General features: G+C 38.4%; 1 pseudogene; it reads left to right on the top strand.

The window, feature by feature from the left end:
• Positions 1-2186: 2186 nt before the first annotated feature.
• On the top strand, positions 2187-3476 carry LOC114905239 (annotated as a pseudogene).
• Positions 3477-19226: the final 15750 nt, after the last annotated feature.

Raw genomic sequence — 19226 nt, 5'->3', positions numbered from 1 at the left:
CCCCACGTCCTACCCGGTCACTGGGGGCTCCTCCTGCCCCCTTAGGTGTCCGTGGTCCCCCACCGGTGCCTGGTAGGTGCCCTAGTTGTGAGGAGACGTGAATCCCGCATCCTCCTAGTATGGCATCTTGACTCCGCCCCCCCAAAAGTAATTTCTTATACTTTGTGCTCAACGTAGTAACAAAGTGAAAAGGAGGTGTTATTGCAGCAGAGAGGAAGAAACAGTTCAGTGATGTTTGAATTGAATCTTGAAGGATGATAAAGGTTTTGAGAGGTCAAAAACAGAGCAGAATGCAGGCAGAAGATAGTAACAAAGGAGTAGAAGAAAGAAATTCAGGGAAATGAACATTGAGCAGCCTTGTGTAGTACAGGAGAGCATGGTAGGATGTGTGCAAAATATTTGAGGCTGTGTATGGATTTGAATCTCTTAAGGGAACGCTTGTGCACTGTTGGTGGGAATGTACATTGTGCAGCCACTGTGGAAAATAGTATGGAGATTCCTCAAAAAACTAAAAATAGAACTAACATACAATCCAGCACTTCTATTTCTGCTACTTATTTGAAGAAAATGAAAACACTAATTAGAAAAGATATATGTACTCCTATGTTCATTGCACCATTATTTACAATAGCCAAAATATGGAATCAACCTAAGCATCCATCAGTAGATGAATGGATGAAGAACATGTGATACACAGAGACACTGAAATACTAGTAAGCCATAAAAAAGAATGAAATCTTGTCATTTGTGACAACGTGGATGGATCTAGAGGGTATTATGCTAAATGAAATAGTCAGAGAAAAACAAATACCATATGATTTCGCTTACATGTGGAATCTTAAAAAAAAAAAAAAAAAAAAAGGGGCTTCCCTGGTGGCGCAGTGGTTGAGAGTCCGCCTGCCGATGCAGGGGATGCGGGTTCGTGCCCCGGTCCGGGAGGATCCCACATGCCGCGGAGCGGCTGGGCCCGTGGGCCATGGCCGCTAAGCCTGCGCGTCCGGAGTCTGTGCTCCGCAACGGGAGAGGCCACAATACTGAGAGTCCCGCGTACCGGAAAAAAAAAAAAAAAAAAAAGAACAAAGAAAACAAAACAGAAACAGACTCATAGTTACAGAGAACAAACTAGTGGTTGCCAGAGAGGAGGGGCTGGAAGGCAGTGAACGAAATAGGTGAAGAGGATTAAGAGGTACAAACTTCCAGCTCTAAAATAAATAAGTCATGGGGATGTAAAGTACAGCACAGGAAGTATAGTCAATAATATTGTAACAACTTTGTATGGTGACAGATGGCAACTGGTCTTATTGCACTGATCATTTCATAATGTATAAAAATATAGAATCACTATGTTGTACACCTGAAACTAATTTAATGTGGTAAGTTAACTATAACTCAATAAAAATTTTTGATTAAATAAAGACATTATTTACTTTCAGTTTGCATGTCTGAAAAAACATGCCAAATGATCTAAGGTTTTCTGACAATGAAAACAGAAATAGGAGCTGTCCCCTGCTCCTATTATAAATGTAAACAACCTTGTGAGGACACTTCTATGCCTCTTTTTCTGCTTGTGTGTCGTCCCACCAGCCCAGCATAACTGAGCTGAATGGCTTTGAAAGGAGTGATTGTGGGAGCAAGGGAATAAATGAATGCAGGCTCTGTTCTCAATGATCTTGTACTTTTTCCATGTCAATAAAAAAAAAATTGTACTCCAGCATCTGTTAGAATGCCGCTGTATCTTCCAGCTTTCACTTGAGGTGGAAGGCCTTGACTTCAACATTTTTAGTAGGACCCATACATTTAAACCTCTTAATAAAGCGGCTGCTGTCCTACTCATCGAAAATATTCAAATTTGCCCTCAAACTGAAATCAGTTTTAACAAGTACTAATCATTCATTTGTGCATCCAGCACTAGTTTGGTATCTGCAGGGAAAACTGAAGAAGTCAGTCACAGTCATTGCCTTTGAGGAGTTTCTTAGTTCATTTTTATGAATAAATTTTAGTTCATTCCATATGCTAAACAGGGCTGTTCTCATGCATAATTTTTTTTTGGTTACACACGTCATTCCAGGTAAAAGATATAAGCATCACTGGAACACCTTTAAAACCATAGAGGAAGCGGGATCAGGGACCCGCCGCGTGCGACCACATCTCTCCACTGGTAACTCTCCGCTCCACGCTCGGTGACCATGGCTGTGCTGGCGGCCCTTCTGCACGGTGGTGCCCGCAGGCGCAGCCCCCTGCTTCGGAGATGGATGCAGGAAATAAGATATGTGGAACGAAGTTATGATCAAAACCCACTTTGAATGAAGTGGTCATAGTAAGTGCTACAAGAACACCCATTGGGTCCTTTCTAGGCAGCCTTTCCTCTCTGCCAGCCACTGAGCTTGGTTCCATTGCAATTCAGGGAGCCATTGAAAAGGCAGGGTTTCCAAAAGAAGCAGTGAAAGAAGCATACATGGCTAATGTTCTACAAGGAGGTGGAGGACAAGCCCCTACAAGGCAAGCAGTACTGGGTGCAGGCTTACTTATTTCTACTCCATGTACCACTGTAAACTAAAGTTTGTGTCTCAGGAATGAAAGCTATCATGATGGCCTCTCAGAATCTTATGTGTGGACATCAGGATGTGACGGTGGCAGGTGGGATGGAGAGCATGTCCAATGTTCCCTACGTAATGAACAGAGGAGCAACACCATATAGTGGGGTGAAGCTTGAAGATTTGATTGTAAAAGATGGGCTAACTGATGTCTACAATAAAATTCATATGGGCAGCTGTGCTGAAAATACTGCAAAGAAGCTGAATATTGCACGAGATGAACAGGATACTTATGCTGTTAACTCCTATACCAGAAGTAAAGCAGCATGAGAAGCTGGAAAATTTGGAAGTGAAGTTGTTCCTGTCACAATTACAGTAAAAGGTAAACCAGATGTAGTGGTGAAAGAAGATGAAGAATATAAACCTGTTGACTTCAGCAGAGTTCCAAGGCTGAAGACGGGTTTCCAAAAACAGAATGGCACAGTAACAGCTCCCAGTGCCAGCACACTGGGTGATGGAGCAGCTGCTGTGGTTTTGATGACTGCAGATGCAACGAGAGGCTCAATGTTAAACCACTGGCGAGAATAGCAGCATTTGCTGATGCTGCTGTAGAACCTATAGATTTTCCAGTTGCACCTGCATATGCTGCACCTGAGATGCAGGTGCATCTTAAAAGATGCAGGATTGAAAAAAAGGTATTACAATGTGGGAAATAAATGAAGCCTTTAGTGTAGTCATACTAACAAACATTAAAATGCTAGAGATTGATCCCCCAAAAGTGAATATCAATGGAGGAGCTGTTTCTATCGGACATCCAGTTGGGATGTGTGGAGCCAGGATTGTCGTCCATTGGCTCATGCCTTGAAGCAAGGAGAATGTGGTCTTGCCAGTATTTGCAGCGGAGGAGGAGGTGCTTCTGCCATGCTGATCCAAAAGCTGTAGACAACTTCTGTTGTCTGAGGCAACAACCCTATGTAGCCAGAAAGGCCTGCTGTAATCAGGATGACTGATTACCCTGGGTCAGCTTGTATGAAAATAATGTTTCACTTTTTATTATTTTCAACTCTCTTTAAAAAATAAGATAAAAAGATCAAATCCCAAAACCTGTTGAGATTACAAAATAATTTTTTCTTCTACTTTACAGTTTTTATAATCTTGAACACATTTTTGTTATAAAGCTATACTTTTAAAATACCATTGTGCAATATTAGTGACTTATAAGTAGCTAGAAGCTTCCGTTTTAGAGAATAAATCTTAATTTACATTTTTTAAAAAACCATAGGGAACATAGACAAGTACTTAGTATTTAGAGACACTTAAATTTTTAGCATAATGATAAAACTTAAGGGTCATAACAGTAATGACATTAAGGCCCTTTGTTTTGATGATAGCTAACCTTATCCAGTTTGTGGCAACCAGCACTCTCCTTTCTAGAGTGGCAAAACATTTTTCCCTCTCTTCAATTCAGGACCTAGTGAATACATTAGTGTATTTAGTAGACAGCTAGTGATCCTCAGGATCTCAGTATTTACAATGAGGGAAGCCTCCTCTCTGACCTTGGGGAGGTTACTAGTTAATTATGCTGACTGTAGTCTCTTGGGCATGTTGAAGAAAAGGTGTATTTTTCTAATGGAAAAGTTTTTTTCCGGCAGAGGAAAAATTATGACCAGTCTTTCTGTCTTGTAGACTTGCAAATTGACCGCACTTGAACCCTTCTTGTGTTCCTTGATTGCTAACACACTGTTGAGTCTGGCTAGCTAATATTTTATTCTGGATCTTCACAACTATAAATGTAAGTGAAACGAACCTATTATTTTCTTTTCTGGTACCATCTGTGCCTAGTTTTGGCATAAAAGCAGTTCAGTCGTAAAATGAGTTGGGCAGTTTTCCCTCTTTTATGGAAGTGTTCATTTAAGGTATGGATTATCTGTTCCATTAAGATTTTATAAGCCCACCAATAAAATATCGATGGTAGGCCTCACTAGGCTTCACTTTTCTTTCTACTTTATACAACTTCCTGGATTGATTTATTTTTAATTTTACTAAGTACTATTTTTTTAATCCCCATTTTCTACTGCAGTGCCTTCTAGGAACGTTTCTTCTCTTGATCCCCTAGCTTACTGCTTTCTTCTTCAGCTATCAGTTTGATCATTTATTCCCATTATATTGACTTTCTTGATTTGATATTACTCAGTTATTTGACAAATATTTATTGAATGTCAGACGCTGTTCTGGACACTCACTAATCTGTATAGACCTTTATAAGGACTCCAATAGATCTTTTTCCCTCAGTGACAGTAGTGACATTTTGTCCCTTGGTTGAGCCCCTGTTTTATATTAGAACAGATATGTTTATTTGTAGTACTTCTGTCTTTAATTTTATTTTTATTCCATACTAAAAATACTTCTCTTTTTCCCTAATACAGAAATACCTATTTCAGGGTTGAAGTGCTCATTTTCTTTCATTTACTCGGAGTTTAGAAATAGCATATACATCACGAAGCAACAAGACTTTGGGATTCTGATAGTTTTAATTTTGTAAAATAATTTTCCTTTTGTTTTTTTCCCTAACTTGAGAGTGTTGATAACTACTTATTCACACATATCCATTCATTCGTTTAGTGATTCTTAATTTGTTTATTTAGCATGTTCTGTGTACCAGGCCACGTGCTGGCTGTTAGGGCTATAAAGATGCTGGAAGCGTGTTCTCTTCCCTTATAGAACCTGGAATCTACTGTGAGGGAAAAACATATCAGTTTAACCAAAATATTCAGATATGATGCCATCATAAGGAAATTGAATAAGTTAAAAGGAAAGGAAGATTTCAAGTCAATAAAATTAGCCAGGAGTTTAGGTAAGGGAAAGGCCTTGCCCTGTCTATACTTACCAGGGAATGGTGTGCATATGAGCTGGGTCTTGAATATGAAGAAGGAAGGGTATTGACACACGGGCAGAGTAAGTTATTGTCATTGTTTTTGCTTTCTCTCTATGGTATTTTTTTCCAGATTATGGTTAGATTTTGAATAATGTTTGGGCGCTGCTAACCTTCCTAGAAATAAAAAGACAAATGGAGTTAGAAGCCCTCCCATTCATAGCAATGCTGACCATCATCATGGCTCTCTAGGTCACTTTTTATCAAAATATGTCCTTTCCCCACCCACTTTATACAGAACAAAAGAGTAATACGTGAAATCTGATTTATTTACTTTTAATATTGTCTATAACAGGTGCTATTAAGATTATAAACCCTTTTATGATGTGTCCTTTGTTAAAGAAAACCAATAGGAAAAGAAAAAAAGAAAACCAATAGGAACCCTCCTACACTGTTGGTGGGAATGTAAATTGGTGCAGCCACTACGGAGAACAGTATGGAGATTCCTTAAAAAACTAAAAATACAGCTACCATATCCTGCAATCCCACTCCTGGGCATATATCTGGAGAAAACCATAATTTGAAAAGGTACATGCAGCCTAGTGTTCATTGCAGAACTATTTACAATAGGCAAGAAGACATGGAAGCAACCTAAATGTCCATCAACAGATGAATGGATAAAATAGTTGTGGGATGTATATATACCATGGAATATTACTCAGCCATAAAAGAGAATGAAATAATGCCATTTGCAGCAACATGGATGGACCTAGAGATTATCATAGTAAGTGAAGTAAGTGAGACAGAGACAGACAAATACCATATGATATCACCTGTTTGTGGAATCTAAAAAAAATGATACAAATGACAATTTGGGATCCACCCAAAAAAAATTAGTTTCAGAAGGATACTGTCTGGTTTCCAAAGATTTTTTAATGTGAGAAAATCAGAAGAAAAGAAAAAATAGAGTAACTCTCTGAATGTATGCTTAATCCAAGGTTAAAATCAGAGGATCTGTAACAATGGACGATCATTCAGCCCTTTAGAGAAATGCCTCTTATTTTTATAAAAATTGGGCAGCAGGCTGATGGCACCCTTGCTCAAAGGCCCTGGAATGGAGCTATGTTAGGCCAATGATTACACAGTGAGAGAATCCTCATTGGTCCAACTATCTCTAACATAGAAAGCCATCCCCTGTCCCCCACCAGACCCTGAGAGGTGAGCTAAGCCAGTGCTTGTGCACTGGGCAAGAGTTTCCTCAGAAAATAATACTTAACCTATGAGCAAATTTTTAAAATTTGTTTTGAGGAGTATAATTAATCTTTCCACAACATGAGAAATCAACTATACTTCAATAAAATAAAAAAAATAATCTCTCAAATGCTGAAGGAAATGATAATTGTTTATTTAGTTCTGAAGGAGCAACAGGGAACAGAACACTTTGGGTATAAGGTGTTTAACTTGTCAGACTTTTTTTCAGAATGAAAGACAGTGTGGCACAGGAGAGTGATCTGGACTCTGCCGTTTGAGGCAATAATCGTTTGGAGTTAGTGGAGTGCTGAGGTGTACAGGATCTTAGCATTAAAATGTAACAAGAAATTGGTAAAGATCGAAAACATAATAATACCTAGTGTTAATGAGAACGGCTGTCTGAGTCTAACTTGGTAGAATCTTACAGGAAGGTAAGTTGGCAATATATTCATACTGTTTGTCTCAGCAGTTCCACTTCAATGAATTTATCCTAATGAAACAACATTAACTAAACACTAAGAATTAGGTAGAAGCAGGGCTGATATTCAGCCACTGGTAGTATAGGATCGCCAATCACCATGACCATCTATTAAATCAGAAGAGTTGCGGCTTGTAAGCATCCACTTTTCTTATACCAATGCCTATGAGCCAAACGTCAGCCTCTATTAGAGGGTGTTCACTGCAGGATTGTTTATAATAGTAATCAGTTAGAAACTGATAAATAATAAATGTACAGTAGGAAATTGGTTAGATTTGCTTTGATATGTCCATATGGTAGAATGCAACAAAGTCAGGTTTTGTTTGTTTTTTGTTTGTTTGTTTGGTTTTGGTTTTTTTTTGTTTTTGCGGTATGCGGACCTCTCACTGTTGTGGCCTCTCCCGTTGCGGAGCACAGGCTCCGGACGCGCAAGCTCAGCGGCCATGGCTCACGGGCCTAGCCGCTCCGCGGCATGTGGGATCTTCCTGGACCGGGTCATGAACCTGTGTCCCCTGCATTGGCAGGTGGACTCTCAACCACTGCGCCACCAGGGAAGCCCCAAAGTCAGGTTTTTAAGGAAAAAAAATCACATCATAAACTCATTTAATACAGAGTTAAGGAAATAAAAAAATTATAAAACAATACATACTATAGACTCAAATATGCAATACAATCCAACTTTTATTTAAGACATAAAAATTGAGAATATAGACCACAAAATTAATAGTGGTTATACTCTGGGTAAGAGGATACTAGCTGTTTTTACTTTTTATGTTTTATAAATTTTACAATGAATTTGTATTAATTTTATAAAAGGCAAATATATTTAGCCATATTATGAAAAGATACTTTTCATATTTTGTGTTTTTCTCTAAGTAATCAGCCTTTGTTTGGAGACAAGTCTGTTGCTCCCAACTAGTGGATAGTAATTCATATTATAAGTGTGCATTGACCACATTTCAGGTATCCATTTCCCTAATGATAAAACCTAGATTTCCTCCAACTTCCCCAAGCATAAACACCACCATAAGAGCACCTCAGTATGTGCCATCCTAAGGGCATGATTGGAGGGCCATCACATATAGCCCTTGAAGTGGATTTGCTGGGTCAAAGAGAATTCACATTCTTAATGTCACTAAGGACCTCCAGATGATTATTTTAGAATGACCTTACCAGTTTATACTTTCGTCAAAACTGCAAGAGTTCCCATATACCCCATCTTCTCCAACACTTAGTAGCAGACATCTTTTTTATTTTTGCCATTCTGATGGGTGTAACATGGGTCTATAGTTTTAAAATATATCTCCCTGATTACTAGTAAGTTTGAGAACCTCTTCATATAGTCGTTAGCTGTTCAGGCTTCCCTCTCTATTTATTGCCTGTTCATATACTTTGCCCAATTTTCTGTTGAGTATCATCTTTTTCTCAGTGATTTGCTTGAGCCCCTTAAATGTTGAGTGTTTCACTGTTTTGATCATAATCAACAGTAAGAAGTATATGTTACATCACAACCAAGACACATTATATATAATATATAATACATTAATATATTAATATATAAGATGTATAGTTATAATCTTATAAGTATACATATATACTTATGTACATACATACATATATACATATATGAGTATACATGTTATATATCAATATATTATTAATTAGAGTATATATTGATTATATCAGTAATATACAATTGTGTGTCTATTAAGTCTCTATAATTAAATATATGATTAATTATTAATATGTATTAATGTACTATATATGTAAATATATATATTCCCAACAAAAACACACTATTGTATATATGTATGTATGTATTGTATATATTTTTAATTTTACATTTTCATTTACATGATGTAAACAAAAGGCTGATGAGTATTTTCTCCTAATACTTGTTATGCACTCTGATATTTTCTATTCTTTCCTACTTTATTTTTTTTTAATTATGCTTGCAGTTCTCTAAGTTGAATTTATCACTCAGTAATGGTCTACAAATCATAATCTAAAATCAATTGTGCTTGATATAATCCCTGGTCAGTTATAGATTTGCAAACATCTCCTGGTTTGTCATGTCTCTGTTAATTTTGCCAAATGGGTACGTTGTTTATCAGAAATTTTTAATTTTGATGCAGTCAAATTTATTCATTATTTGAGTCTTGGTTAGGAAATTTCCCCCCACTTCTAGTTCACATGGATATTCTCCTACATTTTCTTCAATTAGATTTATAAATTTACCTTTTGAATTTAGGTCTTCAGTCTGAGACCCACCCTTTTTATTTCATATAAGTTAAAGATTCAACTTTATTTTCTTTACTTTTCTCCATGGAGTGAGCTAATTTGCCCACTACCATCGAATAAAACAATTTTTTTGCCATTCCTTGGTGGTACCTTATTTATCATATATCAAATTTACACATAACAGAGATTGATTTCTGTTTCTTGGTCCATTTGATTTTACCCTACTACTCTACTGTCTGTTCACTTTTAGTGTGATTTATATCAAAGACAGAAGTCAGTCAAGTAAGGAGATAGGTTGTTTTCAGGCAATAGGGGGAGCATCGAAGATCCAAAGATCAGAATGTCTCTGCAGGGTGATTCTGCCTTAGACTTTTGTGGGGAGGAGTAAACAGGTTGCAGAAGGGGTGATTTATACTTGGGGTTGTTTTTCCAGCAGAAGTCTCAATCAGTTGTGTGAAGAGGAAATGGTTTTCTCTGTGGTTAGCTAGTTTCAGGGGACAAACAATTTTAATCTTAGCAAATCAATCACGAGACAGAGAATGGGAAATTGGAGGGTCAGTATCTGGCCTCCTCAGCAGATTCAGGCAAAAGGGGAAAGGTCTGTATTTGGCCTTGTCAGTGTCCCGTCTTGCTCCATACAAACATCACCTGTCTTAGAACAATCTCAGTAATTTCCATGGGTTTTGGTCAAGGCTAAGTGAAATTGTCCATGGAGCCAGTAGTTTCTCGTCGGCTCTCCCCTTGGAGCACCAGCGTAGTCATCTGTTGAGCTCTGATGGTGGTCTGAAGCTGAGAAGGTGTTCTGGAGAAAAAGCACTTAATTAGGATGCTTGCAGAAAATCGATCATTAGAGGCTATGATAAGGAGTAAAACCAAGACCCAAGGCCATCGAGAACCAGTCTAGTGGATTCCAGGAAATTGGTGTGGAGCTCCTTCAAGGATGGGGTTAGGATTGTGGAGGCAATGCAGTGAATTCTCTGGTTAGCATCTCACATGTTCTTGCTTACGATGTAGAGGTCAGAGAGGTTTTGGGGAGCAAAGGTGAAACAACTGGGGACCCTGCATGTCTGTGGATAAATGAGGAATAGAGAAGGAAATGGTAAGGAGGCCAGAAATGGAAAGGAATAGAGGAGACATGGCTCAGGAAGTTCTGAAACTAATGGACAATAGAAAAATTAAAGAATGATGAGAAGGATGCGAAGGAGGAACATGGAGAGCACTGGATAGGGGAATCCCAGGCAATTGTGTTCCAGCATTTTGGGTGGAAGCTGACCCCATTGTGGTGCCATCTGCTTGTTCCAAAATTCATGAGAAAGCGGTTTGTCTCGTGTCATCTTCTGCTTCTGGGAGCTCTCAAAGAGCCTCAGTTTAAGGTCTGCTGCTAGGGTGAATTTTCCTAACTTCGAAAGGAGACTTGTATTGTTAAAATATTAAAACATGACAGGTTGTATTCCTTATAGTTTTGCAGCAGTACAACTGGTTAGGAAGCCAGTATAAGGTTCCTTCTGCCTGGGTTCAAGATTTTTTTTTTTTTTTGTGGTACGCGGGCCTCTCACTGCTGTGGCCTCTCCCGTTGTGGAGCACAGGCTCCGGACGCGCAGGCTCAGCGGCCATGGCTCACGGGCCCAGCCGCTCCACGGCACGTGGGATCCTCCCGGACCGGGGCACGAACCTGTGTTCCCTGCATCAGCAGGCGGACTCCCAACTACTGCGCCACCAGGGAAGCCCAAGATTGGTCTTTTGATGGTATTTTTTTCCAGAAGACCAGGTCTTCAACATGAAGATCATGTTAAGGGCTGAGGTGGGAGGTCTGGGGGAAAGTACACTTGAACTATCAGTAATAAATATAAGTGTATTGAATGAGACCTTGGCAGTATTTAAGAGTACCAGTCTGGATCATATTTGAACCTCCTGTGGTCCAACAAGAGTAAGAAATCTTCATGGGCCTGCCAGTAATTATTTCATAAAGGGATAATCAATGTTGAGAGGAAAGTGAGAAAGTATTATCAGGGTTAATGGCAAGACTTCGGGTCACGTTAGCTTGAGTTCCTCAGCATTTTACTAACTTGAGTGTTCCGTTGACTCATTCTTTTTTCTTTTGCGGATTAAGGATGGTAAGGACACTGCCGTTTTTGTGGGAGTGGAAGTACTTAGCAATGTGGTGAGTTCCTCTGTCGCTAGAGAGGAAAAGAGGGATTCCCCAGGTGGGAAAAATTCTAGCAACAATTTAGCTCAAGCTGTGGCAGTAGCCTATTTGCAGGGCAAAGCTTCCAAGCATTATTTTTAGAATGCAGACTATGGTTAGAACATATTTGTACCCATGAGACCATGGGAGTTTGACAAAATCCATTTGCTGATGGAGAAAGGGGCCTGAGGGAGCTGGCTGGCATCCTTGCCCCACCTTTACCTTTTTAACAGGATTGTGTTTCTGGCAGATGGGAAAAATTGAGATTACCTGTTCAGTATGAGAGCTGAAGCATCCCTGCCAATATCTGCAGAGGAGACTTAAGATTTCCTCTATCATGATAGGTAACTTATGGAAGCTCTGGACCAATTTGGTAACGCTCACAAATAGAAGGAAAGTGCCTGAGCCACTGGAGCTAGAATGAGGTTAAAGTGCCCAAAAGGCCAATGGCTACCACTGAAATAAGACCAGAATCAGAGGATTAATTAACACCTGAGATTTATTTAACCAGTAAGGAATAGATAATGTAATTCCAATGTTATTTGAACATTTACACACTGTAGGAAAAAGGTGGAAAATCTCAGATCTTTTTATAAAGCTTACATAACTTTAGTAACAAAAATGAGCAAATGCACTTTTGAAAGTTGATACAAAATTTCAAATAAAATATTAGTAAATAGAATCCAGTAGTATAACAAATGAATAGTACAACAAGATCACGCCGTATCTTCCAGGAATGCAGGGATAATTCAGTATCAGTAAGCTAATCAATATATTTCATTACAGATGCATCAACAAGTTAAAAAGAGAAAAATTAAATAATCATATCATTTCATCCTTAAAAACCATTGGATAAAATTTGGCAGCTCTCCCTTTTAAAAAATAGGAATGAATTGTTATGAAAAATCAATAGTAAACAATGTCTTTAAATGGAAAAACACTAAAGCCACAAGATGAAAATCAGAAACATGAACAAACATTTGTGGAACAAAGGTACTCAAAGTCCCTCCATGGACCCCCTTCTAGAATGTAAATACAATGTTTCCAGGGACTTTTGTTTTATTCCCCAGAGTACTCTCAGACCCTAGGACACTGCCTGATTCTCAGCAAACATTCACTGGGTGTTCAATACCATCAGGAACAAAACAGGACTACATGCTACTACCATAATACTCAACGTTGTTTTGGAAGTTACAGCAAGAAGAGTAGGGTGAAGACATGAAGTAACTGGTTTAACACTGGAAAAGCAGAGATAAAAACCAACTATTTGCTGATGATATTATACCAAGGAAGCCTAAAAGATTCTAATAAGAAAATGCATTAGTATTAATAAATTTCATAAGGTGGCCTATAAGTACTAAAGTCAATAACCTTTCTCTATTTTAATAATAATTTCCTAGGAAAAGAAATGGGGGAATTTTTCCATTCATAATAGCAGCAACATCTGTCAAGTACTTGGAAATAAATTTAACAAGACTGGGATCTACATGAAGGAAACTAAAACCTCTTTGAGAGCCATCAAATAAGGTTTGAACAAATGGAAAGAGGCATCATGTCCTTGACTGGGAAAACGTAATTTAAAAATGTCAAGGATTGGTTCAAGATGGTGGAGTAGAAGGACGTGCGCTCATTCCCTCTTGCGAGAGCACTGAAATCACAACTAACTGCTGAACAATCATCGAAAGGAAGACACTGGAACTCACCAAAAAAGATACCCCACATCCAAAGACAAAGGAGAAGCTGCAATGAGACAGTAGGAGGGGCGCAATCACAATAAAATCAAATCCCATACCTGCTGGGTGGGTGACTCACAAACTGGAGAACAATTATACCACAGACGTCCACCCACTGGAGTGAAGGTTCTGAGCCCCACGTCAGGCTTCCCAACCTGGAGGTCTGACAACGGGAGGAGAAATTCCCAGAGAATCAGACTTTGAAGACTAGTGGAATTTGATTGCTATTTGACAGGACTGGGAGAAACAGAGACTCCACTCTTAAAGGGCACACACAAAGTAGTGTGTGCATCAGGACCCAGGGGGAAGGAGCAGTGACCCCATAGGAGACTGAACCAGACCTACCTGCTAGTGTTAGAGGGTCTTCTGCAGAGTCGTGGGGGTGGGGGGCGGCTGTGGCTCACCATGGGGACAAAGACACTGGCAGCAAAAGTTCTGGGAAGTACTCCTTAGCTTGAGCCCCCTGGAGTCCACCATTAGCCCCACCAAAGAGCCTGTAGGCTCCAGTGCTGGGTCACCTCAGGCCAAACAACAAATAGAGAGGGAACTCAGCCCCACCCATTGGCAGACAAGCGGATTAAAGTTCTACTGAGCTCTGCCCACCAGAGCAACACCCAGCTCTACCCACCACCAGTCCCTCCCATCAGGAAGCTTGCACAAGCCTCTTAGATAGCCTCATCCAACAAGGGCAGACAACAGAAGCAAGAAGAACTACAATCCTGCAGCCTGTGGAACAAAAACCACATTCACAGACAGATAGACAAAATGAAAAGGCAAAGAACTATGTACCACATGAAGGAACAAGATAAAACCCCAGAAAAACAACTGAATGAAGTGGAGATAGGCAGCCTTCCAGAAAAAGAATTCAGAATAATGATAGTGAAGATGATCCAGGAGCTCGGAAAAAGAATGGAGACAAAGATCAAGAAGATGCAAGAAATGTTTAACAAAGACCTAGAAGAATTACAGAACAAACAGAGATGAGCTACACAATAACTGAAATGGAAAATACACGAGAAGGAATCAATAGCAGAATAACTGAGGCAGAAGAACGGATAAGTGACCTGGAAGACAGAATGGTGGAATTCACTGCCATGGAACAGAATAAAGAAAAAAGCATGAAAAGAAATGAAGACAGCCTAAGAGACCTCTGGGACAACATTAAACACAACAATATTCACATTATAGGGGTCCCAGAAGGAGAAGAGAGAGAGAAAGGACTCGAGAAAATATTTGAAGAGATTATAGTCGAAAACTTCCCTAACATGAGAAAGGAAATAGCCACCCAAGTCCAGGAAGCGCAGAGTCCCAGGCAGGATAAATCCAAGGAGAAACACACTGAGATACATAGTAATCAAATTGGCAAAAATTAAAGACAAAGAAAAATTATTAAAAGCAACAAGGGAAAAATGACAACATACAAGGGAACTCCCATAAGGTTAACAGCTGATTGCTCAGCAGAAATTCTACAAGCCAGAAGGGAGTGGCATGATATATTTAAAGTGATGAAAGGGAAGAAGCTACAACCAAGATTACCTGGCAAGGATCTCATTCAGATTCGATGGAAAAATCAAAAGCTTTACAGACAAGCAAAAGCTAAGAGAACTCAGCACCAGCAAACCAGCTCTACAACAAATGCTACAAACTTCTCTAACTGGGAAACACAAGAAAAGAAAAGGACCTACAAAAACAAATCCAAAACAATTAAGAAAATGGTAATAGGAACATATCGATAATTACCTTAAACATGAATGGATTAAATGCTCCAGTCAAAAGACACAGGCTCACTGAATGGATAAAAAAACAAGACCCATCTATATGCTGTCTACAAGAGACCCACTTCAGACCTAGGGACACATACAGACTGAAAGTGAGGGGATGGAAAAAGATATTCCATGCAAATGGAAATCAATAGAAAGCTGGAGTAGCAATACTCATATCAGATAAAATAGACTTTAAAATAAATAATGTTACAAGAGACAAGGAAGGACACCACATAATGATCAAGGGATCAATCCAAGAAGAAGATATAACAATTATAAATATATGTGCACCCAACATAGGAGCACCTCAATACATAAGGCAACTGCTAACAGCTCTAAAAGAGGAAATCGACAGTAACACAATAGTGGGGGACTTTAACATCTCACTTACACCAAATGGATAGATCATCCAGACAGAAAATAAGGAAACACAAGCTTTAAATAACACAATAGACCAGATAGACTTAATTGATATTTATAGGACATTCCATCCCAAAACAGCAGATTACACCTTCTTCTCAAATGCACATGAAACATTCTCCAGGATAGATCACACTGTGGGTCACAAATCAAGCCTCGATAAATTTAAGAAAATTGAAATAATATCAAGCATCTTTTTCGACCACAGCACTATGAGATTAGAAATAAGTTACAGGGGGAAAAACGTAAAAAACACAAACACATGGAGGCTAAACAATACATTACTAAATAGCCAAGAGATCACTGAAGAAATCAAACAGAAAATCAAAAAATACCTAGAGACAAATGACAATGAAAACACAATGATTCAAAACCTATGGGATGCAGCAAAAGAAGTTCTAAGAGGGAAGTTTATAGCAATACAATCCTACCTCAAGAAACAAGAAAAATCTCAAATAATCTAACCTTACACCTAAAGGAACTAGAGAAAGAAGAACAAACAAAACACAAAGTTAGCAGAAGGAAAGAAATCATAAAGATCAGAGCAGAAATAAATGAAATAGAAACAAAGAAAACAATAGCAAAGATCAATAAAACTAAAAGCTGGTTCTTTGAGAAGATAAACTAAATTGATAAACCTTTAGCCAGACTCATCAAGAAAAAGAGGGAGAGGACTCAAATCAATAAAATTAGAAATGAAAAAGGAGAAGTTACAATGGACACCAAAGAAATACAAAGCATCCTAAGAGACTACTATAAGCAACTCTATGCCAATAGAATGGACAACCTGGAAGAAGTGGACAAATTCTTAGAAAGGTATAACCTTCCAAGACTGAACCAGGACGAAATAGAAAATATGAACAGAACAATCACAAGTAGTGAAATTGAAACTGTGATTAAAAATCTTCCAACAAACAAAAGTCCAGGACCAGATGGCTTCACAGGTGAATCCTATCAAACATTTAGAGAGGAGCTAACACCCATCCTTCTCAACCTCTTCCAAAAAATTGCAGAGGAAGGAACACTCCTAAACTTATTCTACGAGTCCACCATCACCATGTTACCAAAACCAGACAAAGATACTACAAAAAAAGAAAATTACAGACAAATACCACTGATGAATATAGATGCAAAAATCCTCAACAAAATACTAGCAAACAGAATCCAACAACACATTGAAAGGATCACACACCATGATGAAGTGGGGTCTATCCCAGGGATGCAAGGATTCTTAAATGTATGCAAATCAATCAATGTGATACACCATATTAACAAATTGAAGAATAAAAACCATATCATCTCAATAGATGCCGAAAAAGCTTTTGACAAAATTCAACACACATTTATGATAAAAAACTCTCCAGAAAGTGGGCATAGAGGGAACCTACCTCAAAATAATAAAGCCATATATGACAAACCCACAGCAAACATCATTCTCAATGGTGAAAAAGTGAAACCATTTCCTCTAACATCAGGAACAAGACAAGGATGTCCACTCTTGCCACTGTTATTCAACATAGTTTTGGAAGTCCTATGCACAGTAATCAGAGAAGAAAAAGAAATGAATACAAATTGGAAAACAAGGAGTAAAACTGTCACTGTTTGCAGATGACATGATACTATACATAGAGAATCCTAAAATGCCACCAGAAAACTACTAGAGTTAATCAATGAATTTGGTAAAGTTGCAGGATACAAAATTGATGCACAGAAATCTCTTGCATTCCTCTACACTAACAAAAGATCAGAAAGAGAAATTAAGGAAACAATCCTATTCACCATTGCAACAAAAAAAGAAAATACCTAGGAATAAACCTACCTATGGAGGTAAAAGACCTGTACTCAGAAAAATATAAGACACTGATGAAAGAATCAAAGATGACACAAACAGATGGAGAGATATACCATATTCTTAGATTGGAAGAATCAATATTGTGAAAATGACTATACTACCCAAAGCAATCTATAGATTCAATGCAATCCCTATCAAATTATCAATGGCATTTTTTACAGAATTAGAACAAAAAGTTTTAAAATTTGTATGGAGACACAAAAGATTCCTAATAGCCAAAGCAATCTTGAGGGAAAAAAAACGGAGCTGGAGGAATCAGACTTCCTGACTTCAGAACTATACTACAAAACTACATTAATCAAGACAATATGGTACTGGCAAAAGAAAAAAAGAAATATAAATCGATGGAACAGGATAGAAAGCCCAGAGATAAACCCACACACCTATTGTCAACTAATCTATGACAAAGGAGGCAAGGATATACAATGGAGAAAAGACAGTCTCTTCAATAAATGGTGCTGGGAAAACTGGACAGCTACTTGTGAAAGAAAAATTAGAACACTCCCTCACACCATACACAAAAATAAACTCAAAATGGATTAGAGACCTAAATGTAAGACTGGACACTATAAAACTCTTAGAGGAAAACATAGGAAGAACACTTTTTGACATAAATCACAGCAAGATCTTTTTTGACCCACCTCCTAGAGTAATGGAAGTAAAAACAAAAATAAATGGGACCTAATGAAACTTAAAGATTTTTGCACAGCAAAGGAAACTATAAACAAGATGAAAAGACAACCTTCAGAATGCAAGAAAATATTTGCAAAAGAATCAATGGGCAAAGGATTAATCTCCAAAATATATAAACAGCTCATGCAGCTCAATATTAAAAAAAACAAACAACCCAATCCAAAAATGGTAAGAAAACCTAAATAGACATTTCTCCAAAGAAGACATGCAAATGGCCAAGAAGCACATGAAAAGCTGCTGAACGTCACTAATTATTAGAGAAATGCAAATCAAAACTACAATGAGGTATCACTTCACACTGGTCAGAATGGCTATCATCAGAAAACCTACAAACAATAAATGCTGAAGATGGTGTGGAGAAAAGGGAACACTCTTGCACTGTTGGTAGGAATGTAAATCAATACAGCCACTATGGAGAACAGTATGGAGGTTCCTTAAAAAACTAAAAATAGAATTACCATATGACCCAGCAATCCCACTACTGGGCATATACCCAGAGAAAACCATAATTCAAAAGGACACATGCACCCTAATGTTCACTGCAGCACTATTTACAATAGCCAGGTCATAGAAGCAACATAAATGCCTGTCAACAGATGAGTGGATAAAGAAGATGTGGTACATATATACAATGGAATATTACTCAGCCATAAAAAGGGACGAAATTGGGTCATTTGTAGAGATGTGGCTGGACCTAGAGAGTGTCATACAGAGTGAAGTAAGTCAGAAAGAGAAAAACAAATATTGCATATTAACGTATATATGTGGAATCTAGAAAATTGGTATGGATGACCCAGCTTGCAAGGCAGAAATAGATACACAGATGTAGAGAACAAACATATGGACACCTAGGGTGGAAAGTGTGGGGGTGGGGATGAACTGGGAGATTGGGATTGACATATATATATATACACTAATATGCATAAAATAGATAGCTACTAAGAACCTGCTGTATGAAAATAAAATATTTTAAAAAAAGAAGAAGAAGAAATTCTGCCTATGGATAGCAGCTTCAGACTGTGCAGGAGAGCCCCAGCCTGCCCTTCCTGATGGCCTGCCCTATGTATTAGTGCCCTTATAAGAAGAGACACGTCCTTTATATGAGAGAGAGAGAGAAAGAGTACTTACTTTCTCTTTCTTAGGAAAAGTGCTCTCACCAGAATCTGACCCTGCTGGCACTCTGCTCTGGACTTCCCAGCCTCCA

The sequence above is a fragment of the Monodon monoceros genome, unplaced genomic scaffold (assembly GCF_005190385.1).
Source record: "Monodon monoceros isolate NGI ecotype Baffin Bay Population unplaced genomic scaffold, NGI_Narwhal_1 Super_Scaffold_21, whole genome shotgun sequence".
NCBI lineage: Eukaryota > Metazoa > Chordata > Mammalia > Artiodactyla > Monodontidae > Monodon > Monodon monoceros.
Note: the sequence above shows the minus strand (reverse complement) of the source record. Positions and strands in the feature narration are given on the sequence as shown.